The 17,645-nt window shown below is 39.7% G+C and overlaps 1 protein-coding gene across 2 annotated transcripts in view; it reads right to left on the bottom strand.

The window, feature by feature from the left end:
* Prkg1 (protein kinase cGMP-dependent 1) overlaps positions 1–17,645 on the bottom strand; it is a 1,163,909-nt gene that overhangs the window by 816,738 nt on the left and 329,526 nt on the right. The window lies entirely within an intron of this gene.

Raw genomic sequence — 17,645 nt, 5'->3', positions numbered from 1 at the left:
ACAAGAGACTTGTGCCATTTAGGCCTAAACTATTTCATTCTTTCCTGGAGGAAGAAACTGCAGGAGAGAGCTACAAAATATAGCTTAACAAGACTCCCCAGGAGGCTAGACATGGCTAAGAAGTGCTATATACACGATGTCCATGATCTATCTTTTCTTTACAAGTGGAAAGCATCATCTACAATCAAGAGTGCTTTGGAACTGTCACATTCATTGAAGTTATGCTTAGGTCAAAAACGCTGACTTGAAAACTAGAAAAATGAATGCATTCATTGTGACATACTAGGCAATGCCAGGAAGCACAAAGTGTCCTAAATCATCCTTCCTTGGACTCTGGGAAGTCAGAAAACATGTCCACATGGCCCTCAAATTCGTAACTTTGCTATAAAAAGTCACATTAGGTAATTGTTTGATTTCATTTATATAGCTACATTCCTTCAAAATTCCACTTTAAAAACATTTGCTGGTATTCTAGATTCAGTCTTCATTTCTTCGTTTAGAAGTGGAAACAATAACAATTCCTCATCACTAGTATTGCTATAAATCTGTTACTCCTGAAAGATAAATACATATTTTTTAAAGACATGTGTGTGTATGTGTGTGTTGTTTTCCATGCCTTTACATGCATCTTTTAAATTAATATCACAGATGTAGGCTGCCACTTTAAAAGGCTGTTTCCTTTATATTTTGTTGACTCTGTATCAACTTGAAATTTGGAGGAAATATCCAGAGATTGGAATTATACAATAATTACAAACTAATGTGCTAGAATTTAGAATTCAGAATTTAGACTTCTATCATCAGTTATAATTTCTACCACACAAAAATTATGCCTTTAGTGACAGCTACTGGGAACATCACACTCAGGGTAAGCTAACTGGAGCATTTTATCAAATCAAGAGGATTTCCATAAGACATGGCAGGTTAAATAGAAAAGAGAATTAAGAGCGTTGGGATTTTCATCTTGTATAGGAATGTACTTCACACCCATGCTGATCTGCCAATGAAGCATTGCTAACTTCCTTGATGAAATCAAGGGCAGGATTAACACCACAGTTAATAGTGTTTCTCAGTTAGTCCGCCCAGGGCATTTCCAGAGCTTTACTGGGTCTGCTTGCTTGTCTGATTTTTCACTTGCTCATCAACTAGAGTGACTGCCGTAAAACACACAGTCACCAGCAACTGCAAGTGAACGAGTAACACTCAAGGTTTTATTGTGTCCCCGAAACTCTTTGCCAAAGGTAAGAAAGGTCACTTTGCTTCTTTGCCTATAACATGTTATTTGTTCCAAATGAAGCCCTGTCTGAGACTTTCAGTGTGGCCAAGTATAGGTCAAGGTAGCCTCGAGGGTGGTTGTTATGTACTTAAAACCGCAAAACGGCGGCTGGGAGTTGCTTATTCGCTCTCAATTGACTGTTCCATTGCTAACTGTATTTCTTATGGTTTAGTTTTCAGGCAGAATTACAGTACCGATGGCAGTGTTCAACCCATTCTGTTCAGAAATCTCAGTTAACAAATACTGAAGATTTAAAACAGACTCCTTAGTCACTATTTAGGAAATTTTGCAAACTGAAGGGCCACGTAGATGAAAAAGAAAAGGTTAGTCTGTAGAGTAAGAAGACTTGGAAGAACGAGATGACTTATGTAAGTAACAAGTTTATTCTGATGTTAGAAATGGTACAAAATAGGGTCATTTACTACAGTTTTTGTTGAAAACTTCATATTCCAAGATTTTACATACTTAACTCTGTCTGTATTAGATTCAGCACAAAGGTGATATTCCACCAAAAACAACTAATTATTGTTTTTAAATCCACCAAAGGGAACATTTATGGAGGTAGACTAATTAGTGTACCTATTAGTCTGAAACTATAAGAATAAAAGTATGTGTGTATAAATATATGTGTGCGTATACATTTGCTAAAGAGCTCAATAAATCTGTGTTTTTATTGTACATGAGTTCTGTAGACCAATTAGTGTGAAATGCAATTTGCACTGATTCTTCAGGGCCAACGGGAGCACACAATTACCTTGGCTTGTTAACTTAGCATTTTATAGAAAATTGCTCAAATTGAATATTTCTCCCAGTGGTAATGATACTCCCCATAGGGTCACAAACTAGGTTGTAATATCACAAACCTCTTCACAGCTTCGATTTACACTACATTGTAAAGGTTGTGGGAGGCGGGAATGAGGACAGCTTGTCCCTGTGTTAGTCACGAGAACCCTTTATTCATCTTGTAAAGCTATGAAGGGCGGCACACTTTTGACCCCAGTGGGTAGGCTAGCATCATTAGGTAGGTAGAGCAACTGAGGGTTGGTGAGCTTACATTACACACAAATCCAATTCTAATGTTTAAGCTGTGTGTGTGTGTGTGTACATATAAACATATAGTGGAGAAACACTCAAAAGAAACACAAGTAACTTTGTCATTTAAAACAAAGCCTCGATGTGCATTATCCAGGCTTTTTCTTTAGTATTAATAAGTTCCACCCTTCTCTGTGTACCAAATTGTTACATGTTATAGCAGGACACTTAGGTAGATAGGAGGGTCATTTTACTGGGAATACATACTGGCAATACAGATCTGAGCTTCTGTTTGGTTTCCTTTTTCCATAGCTGGGTGACCAGGAACTAGGGAACAATCCTGCACTCTACTCTTTTATAGGTTTTTGTGAAGACTTTATAAGTAAAAGGCCAGGAGAAAATTACTGAGGATCGATTGATCTATCTATCTATCTATCTATCTATCTATCTATCTATCTATAAACAGTATGTTTTAAGCAAGCATACAGGTAATACGATATCTACCAAATGAAAGTATTATATATTACTGATTACATCTTAGATGGAAAAAAATAAAAATGCTATCAAATGCTATCACTGTGTTTTTGAAAGCTACTTTTCCTCGGTGAGTGCCACCATACATAAGGCAAACGAAACTCCAGAATGCCTGCTCTTCTCAGATCAATTCTAACATAAAAACCCACATGCAATGGACGCTATAGATGCTTGGCTATAGGAGATGCATTGACCCAATAGCTGCCAATATGTATTAGTAGGAAAGACAGGGGTTATCCCCATTCCTCAGAAATTGAACTGGAAACCCTGAGAATGGCGTCAGGAGACAGCGAGACTGGGAACTAAGGAGAAAAGCTATACGGACAACAATAAAGGCAACACCTTTGAAGGGCTAATTGTGCCCCAAGAGATTCTGATGTCTAGGGTAGTAATGAGGTAAGATAGATGCCATCTCATGTTGCTGTGGATGTGGGGTAAAAATCCAACTGGTAAAGTGGCCCAGTCCACTTGAAACTCCATTGCTCTTTAAATTCTCTGTGCTTGTACTTTGGTCTTTGCCCCTGGATTTTTAGGCAATGTGACCCCAAGCTGATATTCTTTTGCTTTTGAAAGTTTCATAGTTTTGATGACTATATCCCTGCTGAGTTTTAATAAAAAAATGTTACTTCAAGCTAATATAGATGAGTATCCATAGAATGAACATTGTTTTCTGTCGTTCTTCATGTTTCAAACATAGTACTATCACACTTCGGGGAAAGAGGCAGGAAGCAGAATTACTAATGGATTAGCATTCACACAGCCATTTTAGTTATCTGCCTTTATTTCCGGTTGCAGAATTTGAGATGTTCAATTGTGAACTGCATGGTGTAAATTAACTGCAATTTTGTGATAATAGGTTATAGAAAGTAGTAAGAACGAAAATTTGGTTGTATTCCGTAGAAGTTAAATAGAGCTGGAGTGTCAAAAAGAAGGTGAATCAGGACTCTGAAACAGATTCAGAGCTTTTACAGAAATTTTCAACAAGGAAGAAAAATTCCTGATCCAGACTTTCATTTTTAAATAGTTTGTTTCAATTTTTAAATCCACATTTTAAAGAAGGTTTGATAACATTGTATCCTTTCTGTGATATTTCCCAGTCCAAAAGGTGAAAAGAATCAAGCCATTTCGTTTTAATCCTTTAAACCCTCTCTCTCTGGTACTGAGTTTTCTAATCCGAAAATGATAATTCCTTGTAATGTAGGCTGAACACAGCTACCTCCTGTCAGGACATTCATAAAGTTCCTCCCCGACACCTGCTGTCCATCCTACAAGTGTTTATCGGGAGTCCTCATCTTATCCAGGACAAGATAGAGCATTAGCCACCTATCCAGGTTCTGACAGAGATGACAAAGCTTCTGCAACTGTGTTCTCTCTCAGCCTCATCACTGATACCGCACCACTTACCCTTAGCAATGTCTTATTCCTTACCAATGGTGCAGAGTTCCCTGAAGAACGCTGAGAACCTGGAGAGAAACTGGACAGCACCCAAATCACTTGCAGTTCTAAGAAATGATGACACGCGTCGCATTGTGAGCTGTAAGAACAGGTACTTTAAACTCCCAGCTGTGACAACTTCCCAGGGATGGGGAGACACATGGGGACCTCTTAGGTGTCAGGCACAGCAGGGGACCAACACAGAGGTCAGGAGAAAATGACGTTTGAAGGTCAAGCTTTACCGTCGTCGTCTGTTGTGCCTACTACACTTGACTTTTGTCTACCATGGGATGCCAAGTTTCTGTGGAATTATACAAATCTCAATCTCAGAAAACAAAACGAAACAAAAGCCTTGACTTACTTTTACTAAGACAATTCAATGAAGATGGATATGGAAGAAAATTAATATTGAAATGAAGATCTTATTAAATAAGTGATATTATCCATAAAATTCGTTAGCACCCTCCCCTTCTTTCCTTCCTTAATTAATGTCAAGGTATGTTAAACACAAGAAAATACACTTGAGGTTTTCCTCGGTGACCATAACGTATGGATCCTTTATGAAAATAAGCTCCGTTTTTCTCCAAGTACATGATGCAGAGGTTCTGAAGGAATGAATATTCTGAATTAGTTAATGAAAAAGACACAGGGGTCATTTTATTTTTCTCAAAAAGCTACCCATGAGTCTATGCAAGATCTCGAATAAACTACAGGGCACATTGGTATTCAACCTCCTTACTATAGACACAGTGACCTTTAATTCACCCAGCCTCTCAGATGATCTCATTCACCACTTTTCAGGCATGTATTTTTAATGTTACTTTAGAACCTTTCTCTGTGCTTTTCTATTGACTATTACGGCATTGAACTTTTTAAAAAGAACACTCTACAGCCATTTTCCCAGGCATCTCAAAGCACAAAGTCAGGAGTTCTCCGAAGCCAGACAGCTTGAACAAAATGTTGAGAAGTGTATTGGTTTGGCTCAAAAGTGATTTGTTATAGCAATTTCTTCCACTAGTAGAATATTATACCTGGTTCATGACCTGAAAATGACTTTTCAGTTCAAATCCAAAAGTCTTTAGTCTCTGAATATTCATGTATATTTGGCATGCTTTATAGTAGCAGGTATTCCAAAAAGGTAATAAACATTTGTAGTCATACAAAGAGCAAATTAAAATAGTCTTTACATAGATTGAAAAGAGGAGAAAAATTACTTTTAATGTATTAAATGACTATAATTGAGTTTGAGAAAGCTACTACTTTGACTATCAGTTACATACAACAAATTTGATTTAATTGAACAATCTTTCAAATAACATGTTCGTGAGGGATCAGCATGTAAGAACAGTAGCTTACGTCCTCCATAGAGAATGTTAGGAAGCCATGGGATTCTCTGTCACACAATTATTGGAATAAAAAAATTACATTTAACCTGACATAGTAAAATGAAGGCTAATACTTTGAAAGCGGTCTGAACCAACTGGACTAGTTCAGAAAACGAAAGAATAATTTCCCTAAGAACAATTCTTCTGTAGGACTGGTACAGAGCCATGCTGTCCTGGCAACAGCTTTTAGTCCCTTGAAAAATAGATAAAGCATTGCCACATAGTGCTGATCGAAGGAGAAAGTGACAGAAAAAAGCCTGAAGGAATAATAAGGTCCCACTCAGTGAGACTTCTCAGATAGACCCTTAGGAAGTTATCACAGATAACTAGAGATTGATCAGTTAGAATATTATTCAGGTTTCTGACAATGGCAAAAAAGAAATGGAGAAACACCCAGGGTTCAGCAGTGTGACACTGTGCACACCATAGTGCTGACTTATATGGAATTCCAATTGGACTTTAGAACCGAAACACGGAGGGCTGCTGCGTGTAGAGGAAGACGTCAGAGCTATGGTTCTGGTAAGAAGTCAGTTCTGCAACAGTACATGCCTCATGAGCTCATCACATGCAAGCGAATACACTCACACATAGAAGAAGACTATATGGTTATTCATAGACCAACGATCGATCGAAATCATGTCCTGGTGGTGGTGCCCAATGAGATGCTTATTTAATTCTTCTCTTGTCCAAATTATCTGTCATACATGTATGTAAAGAGCAATTATTTTAGAACATTCAGCTCTATCACGATGAACTACATGTTCCAAAGCCATAGGTCAGACTTTATCTGGGCCACCCATAAGAGGTTCTCAAAAATGAGCATCCTCCGAGGCCTTACATAAAGAGATAAAGTCTATCAAGGAAATTATATTTCAAATGTTAGGGACTTTAAAAGTATTATATAGAAAACAGGGCTTAAAATTAAACTGTGACAAAATTTAAGACTCCTTAAGGGAACTCCGTTCACCTAATTTATGATCCGTTCCATGTGCCTGTGAGATAGCAATGTGCAGTTCAGAGCTTTCAAACCTGGGCTATTCTGAGACTGCTCATTTCTCAGGGCACTCGTCCTTCACTCTGACACTCCTCAGGTACTCTCCAGGACAACGGTGACATTACTCTACATGTCCTTTGTGGTCAGTCCTTTCACAAAAGAGGTAGGAACCAACTTCTGGACTCCATTAACATTTTAAGGCTAGATCTTCTTCCGACTAAAATATCTAGCTAAATCATAACATTATTAGTCAGGCATCCCTCAAGCCCCAGCTTTGTCTGAGAGGATGAAGCTGAGGACATACTGATGATAACTCCCTTAAAGTCAAGGAGCAAAAATTTTCCACTGGCCATTTACAAACCCATGGTAGTGATGCTTGCAAGAATTTCATTCTGCAGAAACCCCCAATGAGGATTTGGGTACCACTTTCCCAGCCACTGATCCATGCTCTTAAAGAGTGATCAACTCATAACCAGCTAAGAGACTGTTCCCATTTTCTCCCCTTTACTAGACCTAAACATTCCTTCTGCTGTGCTTTCCACTGAAGCTTAACTGTTTTGGCCAATGTCTGCTGCCAACCTACGTCCCAAAGTACATACTCATAACCCCCTCCAACATTTTACTCCATCCTCCCTCCCCACCATTTTTCCTTCACCCCCAAATAGCCATCATGCTTTATAATGTGGAAAGTAAGTAATATCTGTATGAGAGAAGTGACAAAGAATTCTGTTGTGTGGGGCACAAACAAAAGGGCATGGTGCAGAAGAAAAGCCATGCTTAAAGATGTACCCAAGTACCCAAGGAGTTGAGAGGATTCCGCAACTCATTGTTTCTTCTTTGACCTGTTCCACACCCACAGTTTCTGAAGCTACACAATTTGTGAGACTTTGCAAATGACAAATTTTTTTGAGTCAGGGTCTCTTTATGTAGTCCTGGTTGTCCCAGAGCTTTCTATGTAGACCAAACTGGCCTTGAATTCATAAAGATCCACCTGCCTCTGCCTCCTGGGTGCTGGAATTAAAGGTGTATGCCACCATGTCTGGTAGAAACAACTTTTTAATTAAATGACTTTTTAATTTTTCTCTGATTGATTTTTTGGTATTCCAGCATTCCTTCTTATGCTTTATTTCAAATATATCCTATCTTTATATGAGATTAAGTATGATAAACAAATGTTCTTTCTGTGGGAAAAAATTTTGGAGTTACATATAATTGACTCTTGCAAATGAATTCTAAGAACCTCTGCCATTCATAAACAGAAGACTGAATCCATGAGTTTTATAACTAGTCATGGATCTAGGCATATGCAAGCTATTCTGTTAGCTTGGTTGAGCAACATGAAATTAAAAAGAGAACTTATATGCTCCTTTAAAATAAGGTGGCAGCTCTGTAACTCAAAAGAGGCATGTTCTCCACTTCGCCATTCTAGCTTTCAGGAGCATCAGATCAAGTCCAGCTACTACTAAATGGTACCCAGCAGTTCACTTCAAGTTTCCAACTTGTTTCAGAAGATCCTAGGAAAAGAATGAACCTGAAGTGAATGTGCTATTCATGGCTAATGGCGGGTGCTCTGTGGACTAAGACTCTTGACACTATTGGCTGACTAGAGGCTGGGTAGGAGGAAGTGAAGGAAAGAAGGGAAGTGGAATGCTACCTCTCCAGCGTGGAAGGGAAGGGACAACCACATTTTATTTTCCTTACTAATTCATCTCTCCTCTCCCCATGGCGTGTGTGTGTGTGTGTGTGTTCGCGTGTGTGTATGTGTGCTTGCCAGCATGTTCATTCCAGAAGTTGGTGATGGTTTTCTTCCTCAGTCTCTCTCCACATTACGCTTCAGGAAGGATCTTTCCCTGAACCCAGAGCTCACTGACTATGCTAGGCTGACTGTCGGGAGACCTGCCTGTCTCTGATCCCTCGGCACTGGCGCCGAGGTGTGGGGTGTACCACCACATCCACTTTTTACATGGGTGTCTGGGACGGAACTCTTCCTAAAGCTTGCCGGGCAAGCACTTAGCTATGGAGCCAGCTCCCCTCTCTGTAGCACTTGCTGAAGAACTTTGTACTGCACTCGCTTCTCTTTTGTGTTTTTCCACTTCCTTTTCCTATATTTTTATAGTTTTTGTGCTCTTTCTTTCCACTTTACTTTGCCATTCTTTCTCCCTCTCATCTATCATTTCTTCTGCTTCTCATCTTTCAACACTCTGCCCATCCATCAAAGACCCTGCTCTTCCGCCTTGCATCCAGTCTGAGATGTGGTTACAGGGCATCTGTCACTGCCGGTTTGGCATAATGATATACCAGCACAGCATCACAGTAGCTGATGGAAATCTCTGCTGTCCTGAGATCAACAGGGAAATCTCTACTGAGCCTCACAGAATTGCCTTTCCTGGGCCATGCAGTCACATATGCCCTTCATCCCCTCTCCTGACTCCCTTAAAACCACTGTTTGCACATTTTTAAAAGCAAATATGTTTCTTGACTTCTTCAACACACCCTTAGCCTCAAAGCCCCTGGAGTCCAGCTTTAACCTCCCGACGTGACGTGTTTCCACACAGTGCCATACACAGCAGCCTAGATTCTGCAGTCCAGTTCCCACCCAACTACTCGGTTTCCCGTCTGACATACCTAGCTCATCTCCTGGTGCAAACACTCTGAACCAAAGGACCATTTTCAGGATACACTTATAATTATCTTTCCATTTGTGTCCTATTAGGGGATCTACACCTATACTTGAAATAATTTCATTTCAATTTTTAACTTGAGAATAGGACAATGGGTGCATTTTGATAAGAATTTTTCAAAGCTATAGTGGTGAGGTTGATGCCATCATGATTTAGTAGCACATTCATTCATTACCTTAGTTCAGAAATAGAAATTTCCATAAATAAAAAGCTTTAGAATACTCAGAAAAGTCCCACCTCCCCAAGCTTTCCCATATGATATTTGTTCTCATTCAAGTGGGTTTTTTTTTTCCAGGAATTTCCTTTGACAAGTGAGTTTTAATCAACTGTATTTGGTAGGTAGTAGATTTGGTAAGATTTTTATGTATCTCCCACTTGTATTCATTCAACAGTCAGCAAAGACTCAAATGATATACAAATAAAGCCAAAATATCTGCAAAAAGAGACTGATATATGTATAGGGTGTGTGTGTGTGTGTGTGTGTGTGTGTGTGTGTGTGTATTCACAAGTGCGTGACTCCATGTGTGCACTGAAATACATTCATGTATGTGTGGAGAGTGGAGTTTGGTACGATTTTAACATTATTCCTTTCTCCTTTTTTTTTTTTTCTGAGGCAAGCTCCCTTGTGAGCCTGAAAGTCATCAGTTCCACTAGTTTAGCAAGTTGGCTAGGCCTGGGGAGCCCCTGTCTCCACATCCCAAGTACTGGAATTACAGATGGGCCACTACGTACACCAGACTTCCTACGCGAGTGCTAGGGATCTGAACGCTGGTCCCCAGGATTGCACAGCTAGTACTTTACCTACTAAGCCATTTCACCAGCCTCATAACTTTACACCTGTGACAATGGCCAAGAACAAAAACACTGATGACATGTATGCTGGAGAGAATGTGGGGTAAAGGAAACACACTCCTGCATTGCTGGTGGGAGTGCAAGCTGGTATAGCCCCTTTGGATGTCAGTATGGAAATTTCTCAGAAAATTAGGAAACAATTTTCCTCAAGACTCAGCAATACTACTTTTGGGTATATATCCAAAGGATGCTCAATTGTGCCACAAGGACATGTGCTCAACTATGTTCATAACAGCATTGTTTGTCATAGCCAGAACCTGGAAACAACCTAAATGCCCCTTGACTGAAGAATGGATAAAGAAAATGTGTTGCATTCCCACAATGGAATACTACACAGCAGAAAAAAATTATATCTGGAAATTTGCAAGCAAATGGAAGGATCTAGAAAACATCATATTGAGTGAGGTAACCCAGACCCATAACTTTTCTTAAATGACAGAAAAATACCACTGTGCCTTCACTAAGGCAATAGCTATAGTAGGATTAAAACGATGGTTTTATTCATTGACAGTGGTATCTAATATTACTCTAGTTTTACTTCAAGTAATATCTAGGAATAGTTCAAATCATTCCCCTGCTTCTGTACATGGATAGAAGTGTTTATATATGACATAACTCCTATAGCAGGATCTTGAAAGGTTGTCTGTCTAGTGAGGGTCATGACTGTTACCACCATCTTCATCATCCTCACCGTCATCTTCATCTGAGGACTTCCTGCAAACACAGCCAGGCTTTCTGAATTCGGAAAATTGGAAGATTGAGGGGGAATCACAGATAGGTGTCTGAACTCTGTGACTCTGGACCCTACAAAAGCCCGAGCAGCCATGTCTTATTTTTTTAAAAATTTATTTATTTATTTATTTTTTAAGTTTATTAAAATATAAAAATTTCCATTTTTGCCCCTCCTCCCAACACCCTCCCACTCCCCCCACTCCCTCTCCTCTTCCCTCTCCATCCCTAAGAGCAGTCAGGGTTTCCTGCCCTGTGGGTAGTTCAGGTTCCTCCCTGCTTCCTCCAGTTCCAGGAAGGTGAGTATCCAAACAGACTGGATCCCCAAAAATCCAGAATATGCAGAGGAAACAAGTCCCAGAGTCATTGTCAATGGCTTTTTAGAAAGACTTCGGGTCAGCCACATTCAGGGAATCCAGCCTCCTCCAGAGAATCTGGTTGGATCAAGCGCTCCTTCAGTCTCAGTCAACTGGCCTTGGTGAACTCTCATTAGATCAGACCCCTTGTATCAGTGGGTGATCGCTCCCCTTGCGGTTCTGATTTCCTTTTTCATGTTCTTCCTCCTTCTGCTCCTTCTTTGGACCTTGGGGGGCTCAGTCCGGTGCTCCAATGTGGGTCTCCGTCTGCATCGCCATCCATCGCTGGATGAAGGTTCCCTCTGATCTTGCCCTCCCTGCTCACGTTCTTCTTCCTTCAGCCATGTCTTATTTGTTTTTTGTCCTTGCGGCCTGCCTTTAAGCAGTTCCTCATAAACTCCACAGGGTCCCTGAGGGTGGCCAGTTTCAATTTCCATCACAGATTGGATAGCCTTTTGTTTGTGTTTTATTTTTTTCCATAGAGATTATGAAGCAAATTCAATATTCTATAGTGTTTCTCATATTTATTAAATGAAAGTCTCAAAAGTTCTTTCTCTCAATGTCTATTAATAACACCAGAAATTATTTAGAGTTCTAAAATGAGGTAAAAATATCTCTTTTTGATAAACAGTACTATTTAAAATTCAGCTGGGGAATGTGATCAAGAGTGTTGAAAGCAGCATTTTAATATAGATATCTAAAAGTCACATTCAAAACTTTAACAGCCTGAATAAATATCAAAACATTTTGGTAATATTTTAGAAACATTTAGAAATTCAGTTTTATCTTTAGATCTCACCACCCAGGAAGTCTTCTTTTATACAAGTGGAAAAAATAAAAAATAAAATAAAATATGCAACATAGCAAACAGTAAAAAGCTGACTAGCCATAGACAAATGATGGGCTAACATTGCAGGCTTGAATGTAGGGCTCAGAACTTGGGGGTTAAGAATCGTGCCCATTGGGGCCACATGGATGGCATGGTGGCTAGGGAAAGGTGCTCTGCAGTCAGGAGAACAGCAGTTTGCATCCCAGCACCCACACAAGCTGGCACTTCTGTACCCCAGCTCTGGGCTGAACGGAGAGACAGAAGTAATGCAATAGCTTGCTAAAATGCAAGGCTAGGTTCAAGAGACGAGACCTAAGAGGGCTTGGCAGAGAGTAGGAGAGGATATAACTCCATGCTATTTTCTACTTACTTCTGGCACACATAACTGCATACACACATTCATAGACATACACACATAAATAAACAAAAGTAATAAATCTTAAACTACCCTCCACATACAGGTGTGTGTATATGTGCACACATATGTGGGTATATGTATTCATATGTGTGTGCACATATATGTGGGTATATATATATTCATGTGTGTACACATATATGTGGTTATATGCATTTATGTGTGTATGTATGTGTGTGGTATGTGAACCCTTAAGCACTCATGTCTTGTTTTAAAATTACACATCTTCATTCTCTGAGCAGAAAGTCAAGCATCCCGGCAGTGCGCTTGTCTAAGCTCCCTCAGCTAGTTCTTAGGAGTCTGGTCCCTTTGCCTCCTCCAGTGAGAGGCACTTTAGTCTTCTGCTCAGGTTCCTCCTGGAGCTTCTCTAATCCCACTATTATTTCTGTGAAAACAGAATGATTGTTTCTACTTTCTCCCTTAACCTTTTGTCTGCAGAAATATCACAGTGGACACAGCCCCGTTAAGGTTGACTTTCAGAAACAAAGATAGCGGCACAGGGGGCATTCTGAAAGCAGGCATTTCTGCTCCAGTCTCCAAAGTTCCTAATCTCTTCATTCATTCATTCAGCCGTTCACTCACTCACTCTTTCTTTACTGAGAGTCAATCCTGGGTATCCTCAGCGACCCATCTAGTCTCCCAAACGGCTTACATTTTAGAATCTGAGAAATTCAATTTCAGAAGACTCTGAAAATGTAACTACGGAGATATCTGATTCAGACTTTCTAGACAAGACCAGCATCTTTCCTGGCAAAGATAAGATCTAAGCCGGAGCAGAGAGGCCAACTATCGAGGCACAGCATGGGAGAGGGTGGGTATAACAGACAGACATGGAGATCATTTGCAGAGCTTGAAATCTGCCAGGAGGGGGCTCAGAAACAATTTTGAATTGGTAGCAGGGAGAGACAGAGTAACAACATTGATTGGTTGTTCAGAAAAATAACTCTAAGTATAATCTGTTAGAAATGTGTTTGAGGGGAATGGATCAGTTTGAGAAGGGAAACTGTTTCTACTTTGGCAATTTTTTTTCTTCAGTCTGACACCCAAAGGAAAAGGATGAATGCTTATACAAACTGACCTGTTTCAATGCTGGGAAATAACTGAATTCAGGGCTCCACACAAGTGCTCTGTCTCGGAGATAACCCCAGTGCTATGCAAACGTTGTGAAGGAAGAGGGATGGGCACTCTGAATAGTGGGTACCTCACTGCATCCCAGGCAGTCAACATGAGGAAGTTCATGCTCCCTCTAGAGTAAGGATCGAACACAAAGAGACTACACAACTACACAAATCTGGATCTCAGAGGCACCATTTCTTGCCCTGGGCTCAGTCCACTCAGCTACTGTGTCTGTATTTGATTTCTTCATCAAACGCTGAGAATGACTACAGTAATAGAATCTGCAAGGTGGCTGTTGTGTAAAGGTATCAAATTTATTCATCAAGTGTGTGAGAAAATGCCTGGCATACAGCAAGTCCTAGATATGCCCAGTTAGGAAACCAATAGAATTTGCAGATCTAAAGCTGCAGATTGAGGAGACAACTGGGGGTTACCATCTGAGTCGACATTACGTCCAAAACTTAGTCTGTTTTTGTTTTGTCCTTAGCCTGGACACGGAATAGGCTTATAGCAACTCCATATAAGAATAGCTTTGATATACTAGGGGTAAATGACTTTGTTGATGACTGAACAGTCCTGACTCTCCTCTCTCTCTCTCTCTTTCTCTCTCTCTGTGTGTGTGTGTGTGTGCGTGTGTATGTGTGTGCATATGCACACATGTGTGTATACATATGGGTGCATATGTGAGTGGGGATGTGAATAAACATGTGAAGGCCAGAGTATGCCATTGGGTGCTTTTCTCTGTTACTCTTCATCTTGTTTTTGAGACAGTCTCTCACTGAATCTGGAGCTCACTGGCTTGGCTTCACTGACTAGCCAGTAAGATCTACCTCTGTTTCCCCAGTCCAGGGGTTACAGTCATTCATTGCCGTGCTTGGTTTCTTACATGGTTCTGAGGATCCAAACTTGGGTCCTCATATTTCTGCACTAACACTTTCCTCGTTGTGCCATCCACCAGCCTCATCCCTGACCATTTTATACTTCCTCTTTAGTATAACCTTTCCAAAGTGCTCATTAGGCCACCAAATGTGTAATAAAATTAGTCCTTTAACAAATGGCTCTTAATATTTGTTTTAAGAAGATCATCTTGTTTTTATGTTTAACTTTAGAATTGAACCATTGATGTGACTTTTCTAAGAATTGTGTATTTTTTTATATTCTGTATTAGAATCAAAAATTCCATAGACTGCTGTGTAGTGGTCATTTTGATTGGTATTAATTTTCTTTTTCAGAATAAAAACATTGCTTTCATGAGCAACACAATAAATAAGAGTTGGAGACATTTTTTTTGCAAGAAAGCTTGGTAGGTAAAATTAACCATAAAATGCATAACTTTTTAACATTTAAGTACTAATTAAGATGCTAGGGATTTTCTGAACAGAACATGAATGTGCATGCATCATCTCAGAGCTGGTCTGGCTACCTGCACAAGATTAAGAGGTAGATATTCCAGCATGAATAGGGAAGTGAGCCCTGAGTCTACACTCCACCAAAGCTGTTGACAGCTGCTGAAAGAGACAGAGCCACTCTGCTTTGGAACTGCAGGTAGGTGCTCAAGCCCCAGTAGATGGTCACACATCATGTTTGGCAGTACTAGTTGGACTCAGGGTTATTAGTAATACTAAAAAAGAGGAACTGAGGAGAGACATTTCACAGAGAGGGAGGTGAGAAGGGAGGCACAAAGGGGAGATGGAGGGAGGTAATGGTAGATGAATATGGTTAATATATATTGCATAAATGTATGATGTTTTTAAAGAATAAAATATATTCTTCAATGTGTGTATCTAATAATAAAGACCATCTCAAACACATGTTATGATATCCATTAACTTAAATAATTTATGATCCCAAGATAAAACACTGTGAAGGCCATTCCTCCAACTCACCCAAAGGCAAATGAAAGCTTGTTTTCATGAGGAAATGTGATCTGATTTTGAAGACGATTTTTTTTTACCCCAGCTAGTCTTATTGCCCATATATCAAGAAAGTAAGTGTTATGTTTTTAAGGAAAAATTCAGAAATTTACCATGCCTCTTGAAGTTATCTCTAGAGAAATTACTTGGATATTTCCTTCCGATTAGTTTGATAATTGCAGGATATTAATAAAGAAAATTTTCTTCATGATTGATGGAGATATGTCCCAGAAACCTATTTACTGTCATTTTTCATAATCTTCATAAACGTGTCTGGAGACATTTATGGACTCACAGGAATGTCAGGCCTCAGCCCCAGATCCTGCTGATAAACTAGTAACTCCATTAGCTGAGGAACTGTCACTTGGAAAATATTAAAGCTGACTGGAAAACTAAAATGGGGTCAGTTGTCACATTTAAGCTTCTATCAGTTTCCCCAACTGACTTAAATTATGAATAGCAAACTAAATTGAAATTTTTACAGACCATCACATCACAAAGTAAGGATCTGGCTCATTTAACAGAAACATTTTATCGTAAGCCTGATCCACTGCTCAGGTCCCATGTCCTTAGACAGTTCCGGGGCTTGGCATACACACTGCCAATACCCAGTACCAAAGTGGGCAGCTCTCAACACACGTCACGAGAGGGCAGCCAGCCTTTATAGGCTACTGGGTTCGCCTTGAACCCAGTGCTTGACCAACAGCCGTTTCTTTCTTTACTCTTTGAAGTTGAAGAAAGGAGCTTCTGAACATTGTGGATCAAACATCTTGGGCCCGGTGTGCAATGAACAAAAGCAATTTTCATGGTAATCACTCGGTGGAAAGTTAGACCAGTGGTAGAATGCTTATTCAGCATGCATTTAGGCTATACCTGCCTTTCACCTCTAGAACATTAACAAGTAAACAAACAAACACACAAACAGTTTTTTCTTCAATAGAAAATTACCGAGTTAAGATCTTTCTATGCCTTCAGCACTATTTTAAGCGTGCCTGTTATCTCTCTCAAGGCTCAACTTTCTCTTTTCAGTTATTTGTTACCACGTCACAGACGAGGAATGTTCACTTCAGGGGTTGAACCCCTTTTCCTAAATGAACTACGTGGTGATTATTCCTTAAATTTTATGTTATTGTGTGTTTCAGAGCACATGATGTGTGTGCGGGTAGGCATACCATTCCACCCACAGGACAACTTTTTGGAGTTGGTTCTCACATTCCACCTTGATGTGGGTTCCAAGGATGGAACTCAAACCAATAGGCTTGGTCAGATAGAGCCTTTAAACACTGAGCCATCTCATTGGGTCTAGCTGGCAATTATTAGAACTAGAATCTGAACCCAGCTGATCTGCTTTTAGATTAGTTGGCAATAAAATATGCACAAAGAATTTTCTAAACTTTTAAAGTTTGAGTCCCACTCTGTTGATTAATACTTTCATAAAAAAGGGTTAGATTTTGGTTGGGTATTACCTTCATTAAGCAATTGTTTTGCTATACATTAGTGAACATAACAATAATGTCTACTGTCTTGAGTTTTGTGTAGCTTAAATAAAGTAATAAGTAAAGTACTTCTGTCAATTCCTAGTACATAGAATCTCCTTAATGAATACATACACTGATTTAAAATAATAATAATATCCATTTATTGGCAATAGTGTAGGGGAAAGTTGACTGCAACGTGTCTGAGTTTTACTGTGTATGTGTATGTATGCATGTACATTGTGTGTGTGTGTGTGTGTGTGTGAACCAATGCACTAGAAGACAGTTTTGAGAGTCTTCCTCTATTATTTTTCAACTTTTTTGAGAAAGGGTTCCTTACTGAACAGAGAGTGTCTCAATTCAGCAAGAATACCTGGCCAGTGAGTGCAGGTGGGATCCTCCTGCCTCTCCCTCCCCAGACTATGATTGCAGGCAGATAACCAGTACTCCTGGCTAGTTTTGTTTGTTTGTTTTGATATAGGTTCCAGGGAACCAAATTTCGTCTTCGCATTGGCATGACAAGCATTTTACCAACGGAAGCATCTCCCCAGTCCTGTATGGGTTTAGAAATGGAAGAAGAATCTTACAGCTTGTAAGAAAAATCTGTCAAATGTTATCCAGCCT

This window comes from Myodes glareolus, chromosome 7, assembly GCF_982192425.1.
Source record: "Myodes glareolus chromosome 7, mMyoGla1.1, whole genome shotgun sequence".
In the NCBI taxonomy this organism is placed as follows: Eukaryota; Metazoa; Chordata; class Mammalia; order Rodentia; family Cricetidae; genus Myodes; species Myodes glareolus.
The sequence above is the reverse complement of the archived record's forward strand: the minus strand, read 5'-3'. Positions and strand labels throughout refer to the sequence as shown.